The 25,767-nt window shown below is 40.9% G+C and overlaps 1 long non-coding RNA gene across 1 annotated transcript in view; it reads right to left on the bottom strand.

Annotated features, from left to right (window-relative positions):
- The window catches only part of LOC129621005 (uncharacterized), a 64,525-nt gene extending 42,405 nt beyond the window's left edge, over nucleotides 1–22,120 (bottom strand). The window contains exon 1 of the long non-coding RNA XR_008698982.1: nucleotides 21,452–22,120. This is a non-coding gene — a long non-coding RNA (uncharacterized LOC129621005). The remainder of the gene's footprint in view (nucleotides 1–21,451) is intronic.
- Nucleotides 22,121–25,767: the final 3,647 nt, after the last annotated feature.

Genomic DNA, 25,767 nt, shown 5'->3' on the forward strand with positions numbered 1-25,767 from the left:
CCCCAAATGCCATAAATCCACCACCCAGCTCCAACAGTTATCAACTCATGGCCAGTCTTGTTTCAGTTGTATGCCCTCTTGCTCTTACTACCCACTCATTTTACTGGGATGATTTTTTGAAGCAAATTTCAGAAATCATTTAATCTGTAAATAGTTCAGGATATGCCTCCAATGAGAAAGGCCTTTCTGGATGTAATCTCATTATTATACAAAACAATAAAATTTCTAATGTCTCCAAATATCCAGTGTCAGAGTTTCCCCAATGTCTTATTTTTATATTTGTTCAAGTCAGGATCCAAATAAGATCCCTGTATTGCAATTAGTTTATGTGGCTTAAAGGTGTGTTTTTCATATAGCTTCTCTTTTTCTCTCTTAAATTTTATTGAAGAAATTCAACCATCTGAATTGTAGGCATTTCCACAGGCTGGATTTTGCTGATTGCATACCTGTGGTATTGTTGACCATGTTCCTCTGTCCATTATATTTTCTTTAAATTGGTGAAGAGCTTCACTGAGTTCAGATTTGATTTGAAAAAAAAAAACAAACAAGAATACTTTATAAATCATGTTCTGTTCTCCCATATCAGGGAGCACATAATTCTGTTTGTATTTTTTGTGAGTGATATTAACAGCCATTAAGTGTCATTGTCTGATCTACTTTTCATCAATTTCATCAAGGGCTACAAAATGGTGACATTCTAATCCTATTATTCTGTTTTCATTTATTTGCTAAAATACTTCTACAAAGATAAATTCTTTCCATCAACCATCTGGTTACCCTTAGTTCAGACATTGCTTGGAAACTTCAGTCTACAAAGCCAGAACGTGAAGGTGCTTTGTGGCCAGTATCCTCTAGACCTTGGGGCAGACTCAACAGGAAGAAAATAATGTTTTTTCCATGGGTCATCTATGTCTATTTTTTCAAAGATATTTCACAATCCATTTCCAGGCAAGAGATTGGCCCTGCTTTAGTATCTGTAAGTTCTGCATTTACCAATAGGAAAATATGGATTAGTTTCAATAATTCAGAAAAAAAATCTTCTCCACTCAGTTTTTCCAGCCTAAAGCTCCTCCTCTCCAGAGTTCAGAGGTGGAGCCCACACAGGGTATAGTGTGGCCCATTGTAAATGATAGAACCATGTACTCACCCTTCCAGGGCTGTCCTGTTGGCTGCATGGTAAGGAAGATAAATCCTCAGATTTGAACATACTCAGTATTAGCTCTGGTGGAGAAGGAAATGGCAACCCACTCCAGAATCCTTGCCTAGAGAATCCCATGAACAGAGGAGCCTGGTGGGCTGCTGTCCATAGGGTTGCACAGAGTCGGACACGAGCGAAGACTTAGCATGCATGCATTGGGGAAGGAAATGGCAACCCACTCCAGTATTCTTGCCTGGAGAATCCCAGGGACAGAGGAGCCTGGTGGGCTGCCATCTATGGGGCTGCACAGAGTCAGACATGACTGAAGCGACTTAGCAGCAGCAGCAGCATTAACTCTTAGGGGGAAGCAAGCATAAACTCCTCCATGTAGAGAGGCCTTCACCATCTGAGGACAAGGGTAAGGCCAAGGTCCAGATGTTTACCTGTGCCACCCATAAGTCTTTCCCCCTGACCATGCTGGCTCCAATCTTGGAGCCCCTACTACTCTGTGCTCTGGGAAGATGGTATTTCCATGTAGGTTTCTTTGTAACTGTGGAGACTTGTAGGCTGCAACTAGGTCATTTTGCATCAGATCATACCAAGAGTCTTGCCTGCACACACTTGTTGGGGGAACCTTGAGGTGGGTCTTCCTGCACAAGCGGTCAGCAGCACACTCAAGGGCTCTTAGATTCCCGAGAGAGCCACTCAAGCAGATGCCGTTCAGGACCCAGGGCCCTCTGTCAGGGCCAGGCCCGTTGGCTGCACCACTTGGACTATAGTCACTGGGTTGAAATGCTACTAGGCACTGGGTACTTGTCATCCAGCCCTGGCTGGGACCAAGGTTGCCTCACCAGGGGTTTGAGGAGAGGTGGTGGCAGGAGTACAGAGGACTTTCTATTCTTAGTCCTAAGCAGTCAGCCGCAGAGAAAATTCAGTGAGGAGGTAGAGCTGAACACTGCCTGCCCTGGCTAGCATGGTGAATCTTGGTGCTTGGGGACCCAGTTGGGAGGGCCCTGTGTCCATCTAGAAGAGACTGGAAAGAGAAATCAACCTCCTCTGCTTGAGTCTTTCCCCTACCACCTCAAGCTCCTCTCTGAGCCAGAGAATGTTTAGACTTCTCACCAAAATGCCAGATTTTTAGATAAAATCCATCCATTCCAGGGGCTTCCCTAGTAGCTCCATGGTAAAGAATCTGCCTGCCAATGCAAGAGACGCAGTTTCAATTCCTAATCTGGGAAGATCCCACGTGCCACAGAGCAACTAAGCCCTTGCACCCTACAGCCAGTGCTCCACAAGAAGAGAAGCCATTGCAATGAGAAGCCACTAGAGAATAGCCCCCGCTTGGCACAACTCGAGAATGCCTTTTCAGGAATGAAGACCGTGCGCAGCAAAAAAATAAATAAATAAAATGAAAATAAAATAATTTTTAAAAAATCCATTCATTCCAAATTCGGGATCCGGACTCTGGTTTAAAAGGACCCATAAACCACCCAGTGCAAGCTGGTCCCAGTCCAGGTGGATGCATCTTCTGGTATCCACAATTGTGGTAGGGAGTGGGACAGAAGCCTCTCATGTATAAAATGCTTTGCATATTACCTGTGGAGTTTGAGGTGAGTGATAGGGACACAGGATAGGAAGGGGAGGGATACAGGAGAGGTTAATATTGTCACTCACCCCATGTTCATGTTTTTATTTCCTGCTAACAATGAGATGCAGCTGGAATCAATTCCCTCAGCCCTGCCAACTCCACTCCGATGTCTTGGTATCAACAGACCATGTAAATATCCTCATAGACCACCTGGATAAGAACCACACAAACTTGCAACCTCTGAGCTGTATTGGGACAAACCTTGCCAAGTATAAGCATGGGTTTTCAAAGCCTCATATCCAGGTGTGTAGGAACTCAGAGGCACAGCAGATTTTTGCCACATCTTGGGGCTTTTTTGCAGAGGGGAGCTCTGGATAAACCAGGCCTGTCAGGAGTGGACATGGTAATGATATGGGGCTGCTATTTGCTACTACTTAACACTAGCTTTTGGATCACCTCAGATCATTCCTAGGATTCACAAAGATGGCCTTGTGGGGAGCAAAGCCTCATTCATAGTCGCATTCATAACAGGAACCTACAGAAAACACTAAGTATAGCAGTCATGAGTGCTATTCAGCAAATACTCTTGGTTCTCTGCCTTCTGGACACATGGCATGGTTGCTCTTCCTAATATTACATTTCAGTGTGACCATCTGACTAGCTTTGACCAGTAAATTGTGAGCTGAAGTGATGTGTCACTTCTAAGCCCAGGTATTTAATTGCTGGGCAAGATACTCCTTTCCCACTATGATCTCTTTCCGTGTCCCTCTACCTTGACAATTGGTGATGTTTGCAAAGGTGGCTGCTCTGTCCACTTGGGTGTCAGAGTAAGGAGCACAGAGCATAGTCCTGCTGGTCCACAATGGATGTATAGCATTACTTAGTAAACCTTGGTTGTCATAGGCTGTCAAGATTTGGAGATAATTTGTTATCATAACATAACCTAGACTATTCTGATTGATACTCAGATAAGACATGCTTATAGGCAAACTAGCTGTCTAAGGTGGCCTTGAGATAACCTCTTACAGCTTTCTTGAAGTTCTAGGGTCTGATGTAAGCTCCTACATGATCTCTTGGCTGGGAGTGATTATCCATTTAATGACATAGCCATGAACTTCCTGGCCTGCCTTCTTCCAAATACCCAGAAGAGTGCCCTGAACTTCTGAGTGTAGGGCATCACGAAAGATACAAGGCCTCTCTGTAGGGCATGAGACAAATGATAAACCCAGGAAGCCCAAGGTATAGTAGGCAGAATAATGTCCCCCAAAAGATGTCCATACCCTAACCCCCAGGACCTGTGAATGTGTTACCTTACATGGCAAAAGGGACTTTACAGATACGAGGAAATAAGGATCTCAAGATGGGGAAAATATCCTGGATAATGGCAAAAGGGACTTTACAGATACGAGGAAATAAGGATCTCAAGGTGGGGAGAATATCCTGGATTATCTGAATGGACCCAATGTAACCGCAAGTGTCCTTAAAAGTGAAAGAGGCAGGCAAGAGTGTTAGAGTCAGAGAGAGATTTGAAGATGCTATGCTACTAGTTTTGAAGATGGAGAAAGGGGAGGATGTGCCAAGAAAGGCAGGTGGCTTCTAGATGCTGGAAAAAGCAAGGAAACAGATTCTCCCCGGAGCCTTCAGAAGGAAGAGAGTCCTGCCAACACTTTGATTTCAGCCCAGTGAGACCCATTTCAGACATCTGACCTTCAGAATTGTCAAAGAATATATTTGGGTAGTTTTAGGCAACTGAGTTTGTAGTCATTTGTTATAGCAGCAGTAAGACACTAATACGTAAGGAGAAACGCACTACTGCTCCTGAGCCTTCTCCGGAGCCATCACCCAAACCTGCCACAGCCACAGCACAACCTGAACTAGATGCAGAACCTAGAGCCCCGGCAACCATATGATGACTAAGTGCCTGTCAGCAGGCCTTAATTCCTATAGTGATTATGCTAGACATTCTTTGAGACCCTCCAAGTGTGAATCTTCTGCCCATTGCCCATCACTGGAACCAGTGCACTGCATCTTCCTTATTCACTGTGGTACATCAAGCCCATGGAGTAGACACCGATATATATTAGGTAAATGGAAGAATAAATAAGTGAATGAATGCCATGAAGAGTTATCTGATTATATGGGTAGTTCTTGATTATTTATTGAAAATCCCCAGCAAGAAACACATCAAGCTGAGTTACTCACAGTAAAAAATTCAAACAAAACAGCAAACGAATACAAAAAAGAATGTAATGCTTTGCCCACTCGCAGCTTTGTCAGGTGCAAACACAATCTGTGTGATTCTCCTTAGTTGGCTGATTCCTTTCATTCCTTCTGCTGTGCGTGTTTTATCTGTGTGTGTGCTGGCAGAGGGGTTTTCTGACAGTGCAACAGATCCATCCTCCCCTGGACACCTGCTTCCTCCAGCTGATTAAAATTTCACTCATTTTTTACAGAAGTAGCATGGTTTTTTAAGCAAGGATATTCAGTGGGACTAAAAAGAAGCAAACTATCGCATATTTTAGTGATCCGAATTCAATTTCATCTGTTCTTATTTATTCTGACCCTGCTATTGAATAATAATTATGAAAGAATTAGAGTTTGTGCCGCCACCAAACAACATTTTGCAGAGAGCTAGACAGGTACAATGCGATCCTAACAAAACAAGCATATCTCACTTAATATCAATAATATATTCCTGAAAAAAACAGAAGTTCTGTCCCCAAACACTGACCACTATTTTAAAGGGTGATAATCTGTTCTGTCCTGGTGACTCAGATGGTAAAGAATCTGCCTGCGATGTGGGAGACCTGGGTTCAGTCCCTGGGTTGGGAAGATCCCCAGAAGAAGAAAATGGCAACCAACCCCAGTACTCTTGCCTGGAGAATCCCAGGGACGGAGGAGCCTGGCAGGCTATATAGTCCATGAGGTCAAAGAGAGTCAGACATGACTGAGAGACTAACACTTTCACTTCCACAATCCATTCTGTAACAATCCAAAACTCTAAGATAATTTCCTAAAATATAATTGAAACACAGAAAAATGCCTACGTATGTACCAGCTATCATCTTTGTTTGTTAAATGTTTAAGACACCATCCTTTGATCATCGAAATTACAAAGTCCAAATCAAAATGGATCTAACACGGAAATGAAAAATTTAAACCTATAAAACTGCCAAAAGAAGATATTTATGACTTTGAATTAGGTCAAGATTTCTCAAATGTGACACACAAAGAAGCACAGTCTGTAAAAGAGAAAAGACTGCTAAACTGGGCATCATCAAAATTGAGAACTGCTCTTCCAAAGACACTGTTGAGAATGGAAAGACTAGCCACAGACAGGGAAAAAATATTTTCAAGTTACACATCGGATAAAGAACTTGACTCAGGAATCCGTAAAGAGCTTTCAGAACTCAATATTGGAAAATATAAATAATCCTGCTTTAAATGGGCAAAAGATTTGAACAGAGACATCATCAAAAAAGGTATGTGGATAATAAAAAGAGCATATGCTAAGATACTTTATCCTCATTAGTCTTTAGAGAAATGCACTATACACCTATTAGAACAGCTAACATTAAAAAAAAAAAAAAGCTGTCAGTACCAAGTGCTGACGAGGGATTCTCATTCACTGTTGGTAGAAATGTTTTTACATTTCCAAAGTGGCATAGTCACTTTGGAAGACAGTTCAATGGTATCTTATAAAGAGAAACATACAATAATCACATGACCCAGCATTCTCTCTTTTAGATATTTATCCAAAAGAAATGAAGATGTATGTTCATATAAAAACCTGTATGTGAATTTATAGCTTTTGGTCATAAAAATCAAAATCTGGAAACAACTCAATGTGCCTCAGTTGGAGAATGGATAAATGGACTGGCCTATTCATGCTGTGGAAGGTTATTAGCCATAAGAAGGAACAAACTATGATACACTCATCAATACAAATAAATCTCAAATGCATTATGCTAAGTGAAAGATGCCAGACTCAAAAGGCCACCTACTGTATGATTCCATTTAGATGTCATTCTGAAAAAGCAAAGCGATAAGGTCAGAAAAAAGATCAGAGGTTGCCCACGGTGCAGGGGTAGGGGAGGAGCTGACCACAAAGGGGCACAGAGGGAAATTTTTGTAAGGAGAGAAATATTCTGGATCTCAATGGTGGCGAGGTTTGTCAAACTGTGGAACTGTGCACTTTTATTTAAAGAGCATATTTTACTGTATATAAATTATACCTTAAGAAACAGCAGCAACAAAACTAGCAAAGGTGGATTGCTTTGTATACAGTAGCACATGTCATTCCCATGACCCTGTGGATGGACATGATTCTGATAATCTACCATTTGCATTTGGAAAGGAAGTTAAGACTTCACTGAATGTTGTTTTGTTAAAATATTGAATTGAGGTTTTGGTCTGTAAATACCTTTTTTCCCCCCTCTATAAGGATCAGCCAAAAATATATTGACAAATACATGTGTTCAATAAGACTTGGGTATTAAAAACCCAAGGGGTTTTACTGGGCAAACAAACTGAAGAGACATTCTGCAGAGTGTGCGAGTCTCAGGATACCGCTGAACTCTGTTTTTATATTCTGGCTGAAGGCCTATACCAGCACTGTTAAACTGACATATATACAACAAATCCTGTTGAATAAAAAATCCTCTGTATTTAGCATATCCTTTTCAGTTGCTGTCTGTTAAGCTGGCAAAATATAGAGAACTCCAAAGAAGCTGAATAATTGAAAGAACAAAGATAATCTAATACTGATTAATACTAATATTGATTTCTAGATCTAGTAACTAAAGAATACACAGTGTTTTCATGTCCATGGAATATTTACAAAACTTGATCTCTTGGTCTGTGAGGCATCCTAAAATGTATAAATAAACCATATTCTCTGATTATAATTCAGTGCCACTATAAATAGATAACGGGAGAATAACCAAAAACTTCTTGGAACCAAAATGCAAATACAGAATGTTTGGTAAATATTAATATTGTGAACCCGACATTTTGAAACTTTTAGGATGTAGCCAAAGCTGTACTTGGAAGGAAATGTATAGACTTAAACAACTCACCAAATTAGAAAAAATGAAAATGAACTAAGTAATCGATTGAATATGTCTGGCACATATTAAGCAACAAATAAGCATTTAGTGAGTGAAGAAACACTCACTAAAAACGACAAAATAAACTTAGGGCAAATAGGATAAAAGAAACATGTTAAAACCTTAATTATTAGTTTGAAAAAAAAAATAAGTCAGATAGCCAGATGGGGAGGGAGAGGGCAACAAAATAGATTATCCATAAAGCAGTCAATCCAAGAAGAGAGATTTACTCGGTGGTCCAGTGGTTAAGAATCTGCCTTCCAGTGCAGGGGACGTGGGTTTGAACCATAGTCAGGAAACTGAGATCGCACATGCTGTGAACTAAACCACGTGCCACAGCTAGAGAGCCCATGTGCCGCAGCTCGGGAAGCCTGTGCGCCGCTCACGTGTACTGAGCCCATACACTCTAGAATTTGCGCTCCACAACTAGAGAAGACCCACATGCCCGCACACCACAGCGAATATCCAACAAAGCAAAAAAAAAAAAAAAACTCATGGAGAAAGAGAGCACAAGCATAACCCTACACAATTTAGAATAAGGAAGGAGATACAACCACAAAATACAGATGACATTTTAAAGAATTTAAAGGATACTTTCTATACTATGCTATACATTTAATAATCTAAATGAAATGAGAGGTTTTCTAAGAAAATATAGGTTAGTAAAAGCATGCAAGAAGTACAGAACCAGGAGACATTATTAAGGCAAAGGTAAAAATAAAAAGCATGAAACTTGAAACCAGACACTCCTCATTCTAGATCTGTGCTCTGCCCTATGGGAGCTGTGTAACCTTATCAAATTAGTCACCTCTCTCATCCTCAGTTTCCCTATCTGTAAAATGATACAAGCAATAGAACTTACCCCATAGAAATATTATGTGGGGATTTTAAAAGATATATGTAAACAGCTTGCCAGATGCATTGCTGTGATTATTAAAATTTAAAAGCACCGTGGAAGACATTAAGAACTTTGGCAAAGAGCCAGCCCTCATCAGAACGCTGCAAACAATTTCACTGCTTTAACTGCTAGTTAAGCTGTTTCAGAACTTAGCAAAAGTGGAAAGGCATCTCATTTCTTTTTAAGAGACTAGTACATCCTGACACCCAAACCTGACAAAGATAGTACATGAGAGCAAAGTACAGACCAACCCTTTTAGGAATACCAATATAAAATTTCCAAATAAAACCTTAGAACTTAGCCTCAGTGGTATTTATAGATAGCACGTGAGTCAAATTAATATTGCTACATTATGTTTTTGATCATAAAGTTTCCCATTGCTGCTGTAACAAATCACCACAAACTTGGTGACTTAAAAACACTCAAATTTATTCTCTTATAGTTTTGGAGGCAAGAAGTTTGGATTGGTTTCACTGGATCAAAACCAAGATATCTATAGGACTGTGCTTCTTTCAGAGACTCTAGGAGAAAATTCCTTTTCTTGCCTTTCCCAACTTCTAGAGCTACATTCCTTGCCTTTCTGAGCTTCTCATTTCTGCCCATATTCCTTGGCTCATGACCCCTTTCTCCATCTTCAAAATCTGAAGTATTTATCTTCCAATCTCGCTCCATGCCAAAGTCATCACACTGCCTTTTCTCTCTGTGTAAACATTCTCCCCTTCTGCCTTCTTCCTCTCATAAGAGCTATATTAGGTCCAACAGGAATAATCTAGGATAATCTTCCCATTTCAAGATTCTTAATCACATCTGCAAAGATTTTTTTCCACATAAATTAGGATGTGGATGTCTTTGAAGGGATCATTTTTTTTTTCCCAGCCTACCAGTTTTCTCTTTGGCCCTAAAGATTCATGCCTGTGACATGTGAGAAATACAACCACCCCATCCCAACAGCCCCAAAATTTCAACCTACTAGAGCATCAACTAGAGTTCAAAATCTCATTGGCTCATAAGTCTGAAATCTCTCCATCTATATCACATATGGGGGAGATTAAGTATCTATCATTCTACCTGGGGTAAAATTCTTCACTCTTTGTGCACTTATGAAACTAAAAAAGAAGTTCTCTGTTCCCCAAATAAAATGGTGGTTCAGACATAGTATAATAGTTGTAGATATTCCCATTCCAAAGGGAGAAAAATGGAAAGAATAAAGAGGTTACTGCTTCCGAGCAATTTCTAAAGCCAGTTGGGAAAATTCATTAGGTTTCAAGGCCTGGGAGCATCCCTCCCTGGTTCAAGAGGCTGCCTTCTGAGCCTAGGGCTCTGGCTGCTATGTCTTGATTCTGGCCCCAAGGCCCAAGGAGTTATTCTTCCTTTTCCTTGTTTGCAGCTAAATAGTTTTCCTGCTTGTAGATTTTGAGAGTCTGATCATCTTCCTTTATTTCATCATCTCCCTGTCCCTTTTAGCATGAGTTAGCAGTGTTTCTGCTGGCTTACCATGTTTGGTAAGTCCCCATGTATTTCACTGAGACTCATGGCATCAGATGGGATGGTCCTCTACAGATCAGCCCTGGCTCATCCCACATCGCTTCCTGGCTTCTGTTGACTGAGTGGCTCTGTGAAGTGGCTACCTTCAATGCTTCAGCACTAGCAAAAGATCATCTAGCCACAGCCTTGGCTTTCTCTCCAGAGCACAATTTCCTTACAGTGAATCTCTTAATATTAGCATTATTTGCAACCTGGATAGGCTGTGAATTTCTCAGATCATTAAGTACTGGTTCCCTTTTGCTTAACATTTCTTTTCTTAATTTGTGTCTTTCCTCTCACATTTTACAGAAGCAATAAGAAGAAACCAGGTTGCATCTTTGACACTTTGCTTGGAAAGCTCTTCAGCTAACTATTCAAGTCTATTGCTTGCAAGTTCTGATTTCCACATCACTGGAGGACACAATTCAGCTAGGCTCCCTGCCACAGTATAAGAAGGATCTCCTTTCCAAGTTCCAATAACACATTCTTCCTTTCCTTCTGAACTGTCCCCAGCAGTGCCTTTAACATTCATATTTCTGCCAATATTCTATTTATGATAATATGTGTGTACTCAAAGATGGTAACAGGCTTTCTCTACCATGCTCCTTACTTCCTCCTGAGCCCTTACTGGCAGAGGCTTTAACATCCATATTTCTACCAACAGTCTGTTCAGGGCAATCTTGGCTTTTCCTATCATATGCCCCCAAATTCTACCAGTCTCTCCCCTTTTTCCCAATTCCAAAGTCACTTTCACATTTTTAGGAGCAGTTAACCTTTGAACAACATGGGTTTTAACTGCACAGATCCACTTATATATATTTTTTCACTAACTACATACTATGCTGCTGCTAAGTTGCTTCAGTCGTGTCCGACTCTGTGCGACCCCATAGACGGTAGCCCACCAGGCTCCCCCGTCCCTGGGATTCTCAAGGCAAGAACACTGGAGTGGGTTGCCATCCCCTCCTCCAGAGGATCTTCCCAACCCAGGGATTGAACCCAGGTCTCCTGCATTGCAGGCAGGTTCTTTACCATCTGAGCCACCAGGGAAGCCCAACTAAAAATTATGCCGAGGTTTTCGACTGCAGAGAGTTAGTGTCCCTAACCCCTCATTGTCAAGGGTCAACTATATTTGTTACAGCAGCTCTCTACTTCCAGGTATTAAAATCTGTATCAGTTGAGGATCTGCCAGAGAAAAAGAACCAGTTAAAAAATTATACAAATACATATATATACATGCACATAGATATAAAATGTGTGTGTGTATATATGTAGGGGGTGGGTGGAGATGGAGAGGGGTCTCCCTGGGCAAGTCTGAAATCCACATGGTAGTCCATTAGGACAGGCAGGCTGGAACTCTCAGACATGAGCTGACACTGCAGGTCCCAGGTGGAATTTCTTCAGAGAAGCCTCAGCACTGCTCTTCAAATTTTTTGACTGATTGAATCAGGCCCACCCATATGGAGGATAGTCTCCTTTATTTAAAAAAAACTGATTATAGAAATTAATCACACCTGTAAAACACTTTCACAGTAACGCCTATATTAGTGTTTGATTAACTGGGAGCTATAGCTTAGCCAAATCAGCACATAAAATTGACCATCACACATTAATTGTAAAGAGACAATCCAAAATATTTGTTGTTATTTAGTCACTAAGTCATGTCCAATTCTTTTGCAACACCATGGACCATAGCCCACCAGGCTCCTCTGTCCATGGGCTTTTCCAGGCAAGAATCCTGGAGTGGGTTGCCATTTCCTTCTCCAGAGGATCTTCCTGACTCAGGGATCAAACCTGTGTCTTCTGCATTGGCAGGAAGATTCTTTACCACTAAAGCAATGGGAAGCCCAATGCAAAATATTTAGACAACCCCCAAATATAAAATAATAAAACAAAAAAGCTACCAGGAGATCTACCAGCCAGAGATACCACTGCCAACCTCTCAGTGAATATCCTCCCAGACTTTGTTCTTTGCAAATTCAAATACACCCACACTTTAAAATAAATCATCATAAAAATTCTGTTAGTTTTTACAAGAGAAAATAACTACATATTTACCTTTTATTTTAGAAGTAATACATATTTACTATGCAACATTAAGATGTAAAACAAAGTAAATATTACTGAGAGTCCCATCACTCAGAGATAAATCACCATGAACATTCAGGTATATTTAAATTTTTTTTCAGAGATATCTGGACAGATTATATATGTATATTGTTATGTACATTTAATTTTAATAGATATATGCATTTTATTCTAAGGATATACTAGAATGTATTCTTTTCCTGGTGTTTCTTGCATTATTCAGAACTCTCTCTCTTGCAGATAACCAAAGTCCAATTCAAACTAGCTTGTAAGAAGCAAAGAAAGTGGGACTTCCCTGGCCCAATGGCTAAGATTCAGTGCTCCCAAGTAGGGGGCCTGGGTACAATCCCTGGTGAAGGAACTAGTTTCCACATGCTGCAACAAAGAATGAAGATCTTGTGAGCCACGACTAGAACCTGGAGAAGCCAAATAAATATGTAAAAATAAATACTAAAAAAAAGAAGCAAAGGAATGTATTGGTGTAGCTGAAAGGTTAAGGCACAGCTGGAACAAGCAGTCAAATGATGCCTGACTTCTGTCTCTCCAGCTCTTGGTAGGCCCACTCCATATGCTGTGCACGATGACTACCAGCTGCTCTAGACTCGCTTTTTATAGGCTTAACAATCTGATGCAGAGACTGCTATTAGGTTACCTAGTATCCTAACAGAACCCTAATTTATGTGGGGACTCAATTTACTCAGGTGAAAACTACATTTCTGAAACTCCCTTGCAGGTAGGTTTCAGTTCTAACCAAAAAATAAAAGTCATAGGATGGGGCTACAGGCAAAGCTTTTTAAAGGGTGTTGATCCAGTTAACATGTATTATTCACAATAGACAAAAGATGGAAGAAACCCAAACGACCCTTAATGAATGGATGGATAAACAAAATGTGGTCTACACATCCAACAGAATACTATTCAGCCTTGTAAAGGAAGGAAATTCTGAAACATGCCATGATATAAATGAACTTTGAACATTATGCTAAATGATATAAGCCAGTCACAAAAGGACAAATACTGTATGATTCCACTTACACAAAGTGCTTAGGGTAATCAAATTCATAAAGATTTGAAGTAGAATGTTCATTTCCAGGGCCCGAGGGAAGGGGGGAAATGAAGAGTTACTGTTTAATGGGTACAGAGTTTTAGTTTTGTAAGATGAAAAGAGTTCTGGAGATGGATGTTTTCTGTAACAGCTATACTATTTTACATTCCCAATAGCGTTGCCATGAACATTTAGTTAGGTTGTCTTTAATTTCTTCCAAAAATGTTTTGCAATTATCCTTCAATTAAAAATAAAAGTTTTTAAATGTAAAAAAATGTTTTGCAGCTTTCAGACTATAAGTCTTGTACTTCTATTAAGCTTATTCTTATTATTTCATTCTTTTTGATGCTATTATAAATGGAGTTGCTTTTTAAATTTTATTTTAATATTTTCATTGTTACTGTATAGAAATACAGTTGACTATTGTATATAGATCAATGCAAAGAAATAGAGGAAAACAACAGAATGGGAAAGACTAGAGATCTCTTCAAGAAAATTAGAGATACCAAGGGAACATTTCATGCAAAGATGGGCTCGATAAAGGACAGAAATGGTATGCACCTAACAGAAGCAGAAGATATTAAGAAGAGATGGAAAGAATACACAGAAGAACTGTACAAAAAAGATCTTCACGACCTAGATAATCAGGATGGTGTGATCACTTACCTAGAGCCAGACATCCTGGAATGTGAAGTCAAGTGGGCCTTAGAAAGCATCACTACGAATAAAGCTAGTGGAGGTGATGGAATTCCAGTGGAGCTCTTTCAAATCCTGAAAGATGATGCTGTGAAAGTGCTGCACTCAATATGCCAGCAAATTTGGAAAACTCAGCAGTGGCCACAGGACTGGAAAAGGTCAATTTTCATTCCAATCCCAAAGAAAGGCAATGCCAAAGAATGCTCAAACTACCGCACAATTGCACTCATCTCACACACTAGTAAAGTAATGCTCAAAATTCTCCAAGCCAGGCTTCAGAACCATGAACTTGGTTCTGAACCATGAACCATGATGTTCCTGATGTTCAAGCTGGTTTTAGAAAAGGCGGAGGAACCAGAGATCAAATTGCCAACATCCTCTGGATCATGGAAAAATCAAGAAAATTCCAGAAAAACATCTATTTCTGCTTTATTGACTATGCCAAAGCCTTTGACTGTGTGGATCACAATAAACTGTGGAAAATTCTGAAAGAGATGGGAATACCAGACCACCTGATCTGCCTCTTGAGAAATTTGTATGCAGGTCAGGAAGCAACAGTTAGAACTGGACATGGAACAACAGACTGGTTCCAAATAGGAAAAGGAGTACGTCAAGGCTGTATATTGTCACCCTGTTTATTTAACTTATATGCAGAGTACATCATGAGAAACGCTGGACTGGAAGAAGCACAAGCTGGAATCAAGATTGCCGGGAGAAATATCAATCACCTCAGATATGCAGATGACACCACCCTTATGGCAGAAAGTGAAGAGGAACTCAAAAGCCTCTTGATGAAAGTGAAAGTGGAGAGTGAAAAAGTTGGCTTAAAGCTCAACATTCAGAAAACAAAGATCATGGCATCCGGTCCCATCACTTCATGGGAAATAGATGGGGAAACAGTGGAAACAGTGTCAGACTTTATTTTTTGGGGCTCCAAAATCACTGCAGATTGTGATTGCAGCCATGAAATTAAAAGACGCTTACTCCTTGGAAGGAAAGTTATGACCAACCTAGATAGTATATTGAAAAGCAGAGACATCACTTTGCCAACAAAATTCCGTCTAGTCAAGGCTGTGGTTTTTCCTGTGGTCATGTATGGATGTGAGAGTTGGACTGTGAAGAAGGCTGAGTGCCAAAGAATTGATGCTTTTGAACTGTGGTGTTGGAGAAGACTCTTGAGAGTCCCTTGGACTGCAAGGAGATAAGCCCTGGGATTTCTTTGGAAGGAATGATGCTAAAGCTGAAACTCCAGTACTTTGGCCACCTGATGCGAAGAGTTGACTCACTGGAAAAGACTCTGATGCTGGGAGGGATTGGGGGCAGGAGGAGAAGGGGACGACAGAGGATGAGATGGCTGGATGGCATCACTGACTTGATGGACATGAGTCTGAGTGAACTCCGGGAGTTGGTGATGGACAGGGAGGCCTGGCGTGCTGCGATTCATGGGGTCGCAAAGAGTCGAACACGACTGAGCGACTGAACTGAACCGAACTGATTGTATATAGACCCTATGTCCTGTAACTTTGCTCAACTTGTTTATTACTTCTAGCAGTTTTTAGTGGATTCCTTAGGATTTTCTAGTTATAAGAACATGTCATCTTAAAGACAATTATATTTCTTCCTTTTCAATCCAGATATATTTTATTTCTTTTTATTACCTAACTGCCCTGGCTAGAACCTCCAGCACAATGTCTATAAGAGCAGACATCCTTGTTTTATTCTTGATCTTGGGGGAACACATTGTTTTTCACCATTAAATATGATTATTAGCTATGTTTTTTGTTTGTTTTGGAGATGTACTTAAAAGGCTGAAGAAGTTCACTTCTGTGGTAGGCAGAGTAGTGACTCCTCAAAGATGCCCACATCCCTGGAACTTGTTAATATAATAGGTTACATGGCAAAGGGGAATTACGTTAGCAGATGCAATTAATGTTTGTTACTAATCAGCTGGCTTTAAAATAGGGCCAGTCACTGGGATTATCCAGGTGGGCCCAATGTTATCACAAAGGAATGCAGGTAGTTTCTAGAAGTGGAAAATGGAAGGAACTGGATCCTTTCCTGGAGCCTCCAGATGAACACAGCTTTACTGACACCTTAAATTTTAATCCCAGAATCCCACAAGGCTTCCCAGGTGGCTCAGTGGTAAAGAATCTGCCTTCAATGTAGGAGACCCCGGTTCAATTCCTGGGTCAGGAAGATCCATTGGAGAAGGGAAAGGCTACCCACTCCAGTATTCTGGCCTGGAGAATTCCATGGACTGTATAGTCCATAACATCACAAAGAGTTGGAAACGACTGAGTGACTTTCACTTTCATCCCACAAGGCTTCCCAGGTGGCTCAGTAGTAAAGAATCGGCCTGCCAAGCAGGAGACCCAGGTTCCATCCCTGGCTTGGGAAGATACTCTGGAGAAGGAAATGGCAACCCACTCCAGTATTCTTGCCTGGAAAATCCCATGGACAGAAGAGCCTGGCGGACTACAGTCCTCGGGGTTGTAGAAGAGTCGAACACAACTGAGCACAATCATGAGCATCCCACAAGCATCAGACTTCTGACTTCAGGACACTAAGACAATGAACGTGCATTGTTTAAGCCAGAAATTTGTGGTAATTTGCTGCAGCAGCAATACAAAATGAAAACATCTTCTGTTTCTACTTTGAGTATTCTTGGTGGCTCAGAAGGTTAAGAATCTGCCTGTAATGCAGGAGGCCTGGGCTTGATTCTTGGATCACGAAGATCCCCTGGAGAAGGAAATGGCAACTCACTCCAGTATTCTTGTCTGGAGAATCCCATGGACAGAGGAGCCTGGCGGGCTACAGTCCATGGGGGTCACAAAGAGTCAGACACGACTGAGAGACTGACACTTTCACATCACAAATAGTGGTTAGTTTTTTTTAAAAGCCTCACACCTTGGGAATTCCAAGGAACAAAGAAAATCTTAAAATCATCCACTCAAAAAATAATACATTTGCTACCATGAGAACTGAACTAGATTGGTGCTGGACTTTTCATCTGTGATATTAAATACTGAGAGATGACAAGGTTCACAGACTTCTGAGGGTGGAGGATTAGGTCTGAAGAATCTGTGGGAAACCACTGGCTGTTCATGTGTAAGGACAGAGGGAAACATGCTCAGACATGGAAAGGTTTGGGAAGGATGCCACTCATGTATCCTTTCAAAATTTTTTCTCAAAGAAGAATTTCATCCAAATGGAAAATAGGAATAAAGGGATCAAAGGATGAAGGAGTATGAGAAACTGGAATAAGAGTTAAATCTAAATGCTGATACTCTCATAAATTATAATGCAAACTTTAAAAAAAAGTTTCTTTAAGAAGAACATGTAATGTCAAACAAAGTCAGTAGTACTCTGGAATTCTTAAACTTACAAAGTAGGAGGTGAGGAAAGAATTGATAGCTGCCAACAGTCATTTCTTACTGAGCAGGGAACTCTGAGAGAAACATAGGCTCAAATATTTTTATTACAAATTGTAAGGTAAAGGTAGCCACATTAAAAGGTAGCCGTCTTTTAATTTCATGGCTGCAATCACCATCTGCACTGATTTTGGAGCCCAAAAAAATAAAGTCTGACACTGTTTCCACTGTTTCCCCATCTATTTCCCATGAAGTGATAGGACCAGATGCCATGATCTTAGTTTTCTGAATGTTGAGCTTTAAGCCAACTTTTTCACTCTTCACTTTCACTTTCATCAAGAGGCTTTTGAGTTCCTCTTCACTTTCTGCCATAAGGGTGGTGTCATCTGCTTCTCTGAGGTTATTTCCCTATTAAAAGATAAAGATTGAGGTTGGGATCACTTTTAAAGGTGAAATGAGACTACATTCTAGACCTCTGCCTAAAACAAAATGACATAACCAGTGTATGTATTCCAGGTCAAATATGTATTCCTGGACAAATGTATTCCAGGTCAAAATAAACAACAAAAATCTGGATCCCCAAAGTAAATTTAGACAAAGAAGAATTTGTGGCAAAAAGAACAAGGCATCGTGAGAGTGGATAGCATCGGTTAGATAACCTAACACCTACTGCCAACCGCTTCATCTTTTCCTCCCTCAAGGGAGGAAAGCTAAATATTCACTTCACCTTTCTAACACCCTCCATATATCTCTAGGTGACTATTTGAATAGGGTTGCCAGATTAAACAAATAAAAACACAGGATGCCGAGTTCAATTTGTATTTCAGATAAACCATGAATAATTTTTACTGCAAGTATGTCTGAGCCAATATCTGGGACATTCTTAAGATAAAAAACTATTTGCTGCTTATCTGAAATTCAAATTGAGCTGGGAATCCTGTATTTTATTTGGCAAACCTACTTGTAACTGCTTCCCTTGTGGCTCAGCTGGTAAAGAATCCACTGCATGTGTGACACCTGAGTTCAATCCCTGGGTTGGGAAGATCCCCTGGAGAAGGGAAAGGCTACCCACTCCACTATTCTGGCCTGGAGAATTCCATGGACTGTATAGTCATGGGGTTGCAAATAGGCAGACACAACTGATCAACTTTCACTTTCAGATGTAACTAGCCCTGGCCAATGAGACTTAAGTGGAAGTGGTTAAATATAGTAATGCAACTCAAATTGATCTGCAGATTCAATGGAATCCCTATCAAATCCCAACTGCCCCTTTTCCCCCGGAAATTGACAAACTGATTCTAAAGACTTTATATAGAAAACTAAGAGACCCAGAATTACAAAATACTTTTGAAAAAGAAGAATAAAGTTGGAAGATTCACAATTACCAATTTCAAAACTTACTACAAAGCTATAGTAACCAAGAGGATGTGATACTGGTATGAGGGTTGGGGGATAGATATATAGATCAATAAAACACAGTTGAGAATCCAGAAATAAATTCTTACATTTATAGTCAGCTGATTTTCCAAAAGTGTTCCAAGCAGTTGAATGGGGGAAAGAATCATCTCTATAACCAATGGCAACAACTAGAGAGCCATGTGTGAAATAATGAACTTGAACTCCTACTTCATACCATGTACACAAATATCATGTCAAAATGAATAATAGACCTAAATAAAGAGCTGAAACTATAAAACTCATAGAAGTAAATAAAGGAGTACATTTTTGTGATCTTGGGTTAAACAACATCTTCTTAGGTATGATAACAAAAGCACAAATGACCTAAATAAATAAATTGGACTTAAGCAAGCTTAAATTTTTGTGCTTCAAAGGACATTATTAAGAATATTAAAAGACAACACACGGAATGGGAGAAGATATTTGCGAATTATATATCTGAGAAGGGTCTAGGACCTAGAATATATAAAGAACTCTTACAACTCAACAAGACAAACAACCCAATCTAAAAAATAGGCAAAAAATTTGAATAAACATTTCTCCAAGGAAGATACATAAGTGGCCAATAAGCACATGAAAATATACTGAAAATCATTAGCCAACAAGGAAATGCAAATCAAAACCACAATGAGATGCCATTTCATACCCACCAAGATGGTTAAAATCAAAAGACAGGCAATAACAAGTGAGGCAATAACATTCATGAGGATGTGGAGAAATTGAAATGCTCATCTATTGCTGGTGGGATTGTGTCAGTAAAATTAAAAAGCAGTTTGGTGATTCTTCAAAATATTAAACACAGAGCTACCCTATGAAGAAGAAATTTCACTCCCAAGTATATGCCCATGAGAAATGAAAACATATATCCACACACAAACTTGTACACAAATGTTCACAGCAGCATTATTCATAAAAGCCCCAACGTGGAAACAATCCAGATTCTTAGCAATAGACTAATAAAATGTGGTATGTCTATACAATGGAATATTATTCAGCCATAAAATGAAATGAAATACTGAAGCATGTGACATGGATGGACCTTGAAAACATACTATGTGAAAGAAGCCAGGCGCAGAAGACCAATGTTGTATGATTCCGTTTATACAAGATGTCCAGAATAGGCATAATAGAAAGTAGATTAGTGGTTGTCTAAGTCTGGGGGGGTGGGACAGTGTGAGGTAGAGAATGAGAAAAGACTTCCAATGAGTATGGGTTACCATTTGGAGGTTATGAAGATGTTCTGTAATTAATAGTTGCCTAACAGTATTCTTGCCTGGGAAATCCCATGGACAGAGGAGCCTGGTGGGATACAGTCCAGTTCAGTTCAGTCGCTCAGTCGTGTCTGACTCTTTGTGATCCCATGGACTGCAGCATGCCAGGCCTCCCTGTCTATCACCAACTCCCGGAGTTTACTCAAACCCATGTCCATTGAGTCAGTGACACCATTCAACCACCTCATCCTCTGTCGTCCCCTTCTCCTCCATGGAGTCACAAAAGAGTCGGACACAACTTAGTGATTAAACAGCAGTGAATGTACTAAAAACCATTGAATTGTACTTTAAATGAGTGATTGTAAGCTGTTTTTTATATCACAGCAAAGCCCCCCACAAAAATAGAGCCAGTCTCTTATTTGGTGACTTTCTTTTGGCTGTGCCAGGACGTGGCATGCAGGATCTTAGATCCCCCATCAGGGATTGAACCTGCGCCCCCTACCGTGAAAGCAGGGAGTCTTAACCACTGGACCACCAGGGAAGTCCCTGATGTCCTTTTTGATCTGAAGGTGATCGTCTATTATTTGTTTGATAATTTCATCTGCACTTGTTCATTTATCCACTTCTGGAGTTTCTGTTTCACATAGTATATGTTCAAGACCACAGCATGATACAACTCAGACGCCATCACTCACAGTGGTGAAAGGTGTACTGGCAACTCACCTTCCATCACACCCCACACCCCACCCCACTCTCCCACCCCATTCCTGCCGCCCCAACAGAGTTTTGCAACATTATGGCCCTTTCTGTGCCCCTTACTGTTTGAAGGTTCTCAAAATTTCCCTCTCAAGGGTTCTGGGAGAATCCCTTAAGCCTGTCTTCTGACTGAGTGGTTCCAAAATCTGTTAGGGTATTAAAATGACCTCCAGAAGCTTCTTAAAGATATGGATTCCCAGCCCCCAGCTGATGATTCTGATTCTACAAGTCTAGGGTAAGGTCCAGAGACTTTTTTAAAATTAAAGTGCACTGGAAGATTGGTGACTTTAATTCAGCTAGCTGGACATTTAGAAACCACTTTTTATAACTAATTCCTCACTGTAATATCCACTCTGCCATTTACTGCTCTACTGAGCATTTTACTTTAACAATGTTTTTCATCTCTAAGAACTTTTCGTTGTTCTCAGATTGCTCCTTTTTAGTGACAGCTTTTTTTTTCTATTTTAGCACTGCAATGTCCTCTCAAGCCTTACTGAGAATACTAATTAGAGTGTCTTTTTTTTAATTTTCTTTTTTTCTGTATTAATTTCTGTGCATGCCCAGAGTACTCACATTTTAAGAGACTTTTCCTCTGCCTTGGTTGCTAGTGTCAGGACTGTGAACGCTCAGTGTGGCCGGCACCCTGTTTACAACTCAGCAGGAAGAAGACTCGAGTTAAAGTGAAGATGTTGCGATTCAATGTGTGCTCAGTCGTGTCCAACTCTTCGCAACCCCGTGGACTGTAGCTCACCAGACTTCTCTGTCCATGGAATTTTCCAGGCAAGAATACTGGAGTGGGTCGTCATTTCCTTCTCCAAGGGATCTTGCCCACCCAAGGATCGAACCATCGTCTCTTGTGTCTCCTGCAATGGCAGGCAGATTCTTTACCACTGCACCACCTGGAAAGCCATGTCCCCAGCATTGCTGAAAATTTCCATCAACAATCACACAATAAATACTCATCCAGCGTCTTCTTCAGCAGTGGTCCTCCATCTTGACTGCATGTCAGAATCACCTGGAAGGGTTTGATAAATCCTGATACCTGGGCTGTACCCAGAGTAATGAAACAAACCAGAACTCTCCTAAGCTGGGTTTAAGGTATCAGTCCAGTCTAAAAGCTGCCCAGGTGATTCTAATGTGTACTTAAGGTTGCAAACTGTTATTATAATTGAAATCAACATGTTTCAAAACTTCCTGGGATGTGAATCACATAGGGGTCTTAGTAAAAGGCAAATCCCGATTCATGAAGTATGGCATGGTACTTCAGATTCTGCATTTCTAACAAGCTTTCAAGCTAATGCTACTGGTTTCTAGGAACCATATTCTGAATATTAAGGGTCTAAGGCAGTGAGTCACACAGTGTGATGTCTAGACCAGCAGCAGCAGGATCACTGGGAACCTGTTAGAAATTCAGGTTCTCTGTGAATTTCTCCTGAATCAGAAACTCCGGGGTAGGGGGAGGCAGGTACCCAGCATCTGTGTTTTAACAACCCCTCCTGGTGAATCTGATGTTTGCTCAAGTTTGAAAACCTATAGCAGTGATCCCCAACCTTTTTGGCAGAGGACTTGTTCTGTGGAAGACAGTTTTCCACAGACAGGAGTTGGGGGGAGGGATGGTTTGGGAATGATTCAAGTGATTACATTTATTGTGTACTTTATTTCTATTATGCACTTTATTTCTACTGGGCTTCCCTGGTGGCTCAGATGGTAAAGAATCTGCCTGCAATGCAAGAGACCTGGGTTGGATCCCTGGGTCAGGAAGATCCCCTGGAGAAGGGACTGGCTACCCACTCCAGTATTCTTGCCTGGAGAATTCCATGGACAGAGGAGCCTGGCGGGCTATAGTCCATGGGGGTTGCAAAGAGTAGGACGTGACTGAGAGACTAATATTTTCACTTTGTTTCTATTATTATTATCAGCTCCACCTCAGATCATCAGGCATTAGATCCCAGAGACTGGGGATCCCTGACCTATAATATCCTTCAAGCATGAGCCTCTGACCACCTTAGTCAGAATCACCTGGCTTTGTAACATGGAGATTCGAGGACACCACCCCAGCCCACCTAATCAGGTTCTCAGAGGGTAAAGCCTCAATTCTGTGTTTCACAAGTTCCCAGGTGAGGCTAATGCATATTAACTTTAAGAACTACCATGCCTCATCCTTGCTAGACTTCTGAAGATATTTCAATGTCCCAACACTGAAGCAGTTTGGGTTATTTTAATGCCCCAGGCTATTTCTACCCAGTTAATTACCTGTGTAGAAGCTTGACATGATTAATTCAGGTGGATACCATCTTGGAAGTCCCACGGAACCCTATAATTATGTGTGAAATACACATTTAATTTAAACACAGGGGCAAAGATTACGCTGATCATGCTCAGGGGCCTAAGGGTGTGAAGAGCAGATTTTGAACAGAGCATGGGAGCTATTCCTTCCTAAGCTTATGCCATACCATCTGGTGCTGGTAGAATTCTCAAGATTTGGGCTCCCCGATTCCCAAGTCAGTCTTTACAGAGTCCAATTAAGTCTTAACACCACTAGTGGGCTTAAACTCAGGAAAAAGACAGCCGAGTCCCGCAGATAACTAAATCTCTCCCAGCAGAGATCTAAATGTAATTATTTGGATAACTTGACCACAAAATATGTCAAATGTAATTTTATATCCCAAAATGTATTTTGGGGGTCTGAGTGGTCAATATCTTCTTGGTCTCTTGTTTTGGCTCTGGCGTTAACTTGGTCACTGTTTGTTTTTGCAAAGAATACATTTTGGTATGCTATCCTGTGATGTGTTAAACAAATGGAGAGATTTGGGTTCAGAATTCTTTTTTTCCTCTGTACTGGCCAAGCATTTCAAATGATTTGGCTTTGGTTTCAATGTTCCTTAGGAGAGTTGATTTTTTTTTTTTTTTGGTAATGCCTTAGGCCAGAAAAGAAAAAAAAAAAGAAAGAAGTCCAAAGTGCCAAAGGAACAGCCAAAGCAACTCCATAACTGCTACCCCACCCCTGGGCAGAAAAAGTAAAATCCAAATAACACAAAAGAGCTCAACAAGCCATCCCCTAACTGATCACAGCTCTCCAGGGAGAGTTTCCTACCACGGCTTTCTCTCCACCCCTGGGTCCTGGTTGAGGCTGGAAAGGGGCCAGCCCTCGGCACCTCCTTGCTTTTGATTGCTGTTTATCCCCCAAAACATGATTGTCTATAATTATGTATAATCTCTCCCTTGTTTACTCTTTTCCACCGAACCTTGAATGCAGTTCAATCTCTTTGCTCTGCCCGGGCCCAGCGAAGAAACATTTCCTGTATTTTCAACCTTTTTTAAAAAAAACAAATAAAAGCATTAGGTCTTCCTTTTCCTTTGTCCCTTTCATCTCCAAAACCTGACATTCTGGCCATATCTGAATTGATTCCTAAAACATCAGTCGAGTTCTAAGCGTCTTGAAGGAGTTAGAAGTGAAACCAATGTGGACCTGGCTCCCAAGGATTTATCAAGAATTGGTTTCTTTTGTATAAAGTGTGTGGTAACATAGAGAGAGCACATAATGAGAAAATAACGGGATGAAATACATTACTCATCTTTTCTTAACCGACAACATATCAACATGTCAATATTTTCCCCTTTCGGTCACTTGCTGGTTTAATTCTTGACCCCAAATTAATCATGAATAGCTAAGTTTATTAGTGGAATGGGCCTGCTGCTGCTAAGTCGCTTCAGTCATGTCCGACTCTGTGCGACCCTGTAGACAGCAGCTCACCAGGCTCCCCAGGCAAGAACACTGGAGTGGGTTGCCATTTCCTTCTCCAACGCATGAAAGTGAAAAGTGAAAGCGAAGTCGCTCAGTCGTATCCGACTCTTAGCAACCCCATGGACTGCAGCCCACCAGGCTCCTCCGTCCATGGGATTTTCCAGGCAAGAGTGCTGGAGTGGGGTGCCATTGCCTTCTCCGGAATGGGCCTAGGCATATCCTATTCGACTTACTCCATTTCAGGCCTTCTCTACTGCCCCCTTATAAAGAAAGTGAAATAGTGTTCTCTACATACAAAGCAGATCCCTAAGACCAGCACAGGCGCGTGGATGCATGGCACATGAATATGAATCATACTTGCAGTCTGTGTGGGCGTATAGGACCCCATACTCGGACAATCTTGTGCTCGGTTTTTTTGTGTGTGGGTTGTTTTTGCTTTTTTTAATTGTATTGGAGTATGGTTTCTTTACAATGTGGTGTTATTTTCCACTGTGAAGTGAATCAGCCATACGTAGACACATATCCCCTCTTTTTTGGATTTCCTTCCCATTTAGGCTGCCACAGAGCACTGAGTAGGGTTCCCTGTGGTATACAGTAGGCTCTCATTAGTTATCTATTTCACACATAGCAGCGTATATAATGCCCTGCTGTCATCTCTGTGACATTCCTAATACTTTGAGGCAGGAATTTTTATTTTTGCATTGTGTCCTGCACATGAGATATCTTTCCCTACAGATACCCCAGAACTCATCTTCTAAGGCCTTCTCATCCAACTTTGAGAAAAACCGAATGGAAATTCATCCAGAATCTGATGGCACAGAGGGAGTGAGGAAAGAGAAAAGTTTGTGTGTGTTCATGTGCTAATGACTTCTGTGGCACTCTTCCAGCCCGTGTTTAGATTTCTTAAACATGCCTATTCATCTTGTCAAGTTTCAGCCTAGCTCTTCTGAAATAGAACTGCTCGCAGAAATATCCTGGCAATAGGCTGTTTGGGTCCTGCCACCTTTCCTGGGCTTCCTGCTCACAGAGGGTGCTGTTAAGGGGACATCTGTCTCCTATTGAAGGAAGCTGCTAATTCCCAGGATTGAGCTGGGAGGACAGACTGAGTGTAAATAACACTTCCAGGGGTGGGGGAAACAGGAGT

This window comes from Bubalus kerabau, chromosome 10 (genome assembly GCF_029407905.1).
Source record: "Bubalus kerabau isolate K-KA32 ecotype Philippines breed swamp buffalo chromosome 10, PCC_UOA_SB_1v2, whole genome shotgun sequence".
Classification (NCBI taxonomy): domain Eukaryota; kingdom Metazoa; phylum Chordata; class Mammalia; order Artiodactyla; family Bovidae; genus Bubalus; species Bubalus kerabau.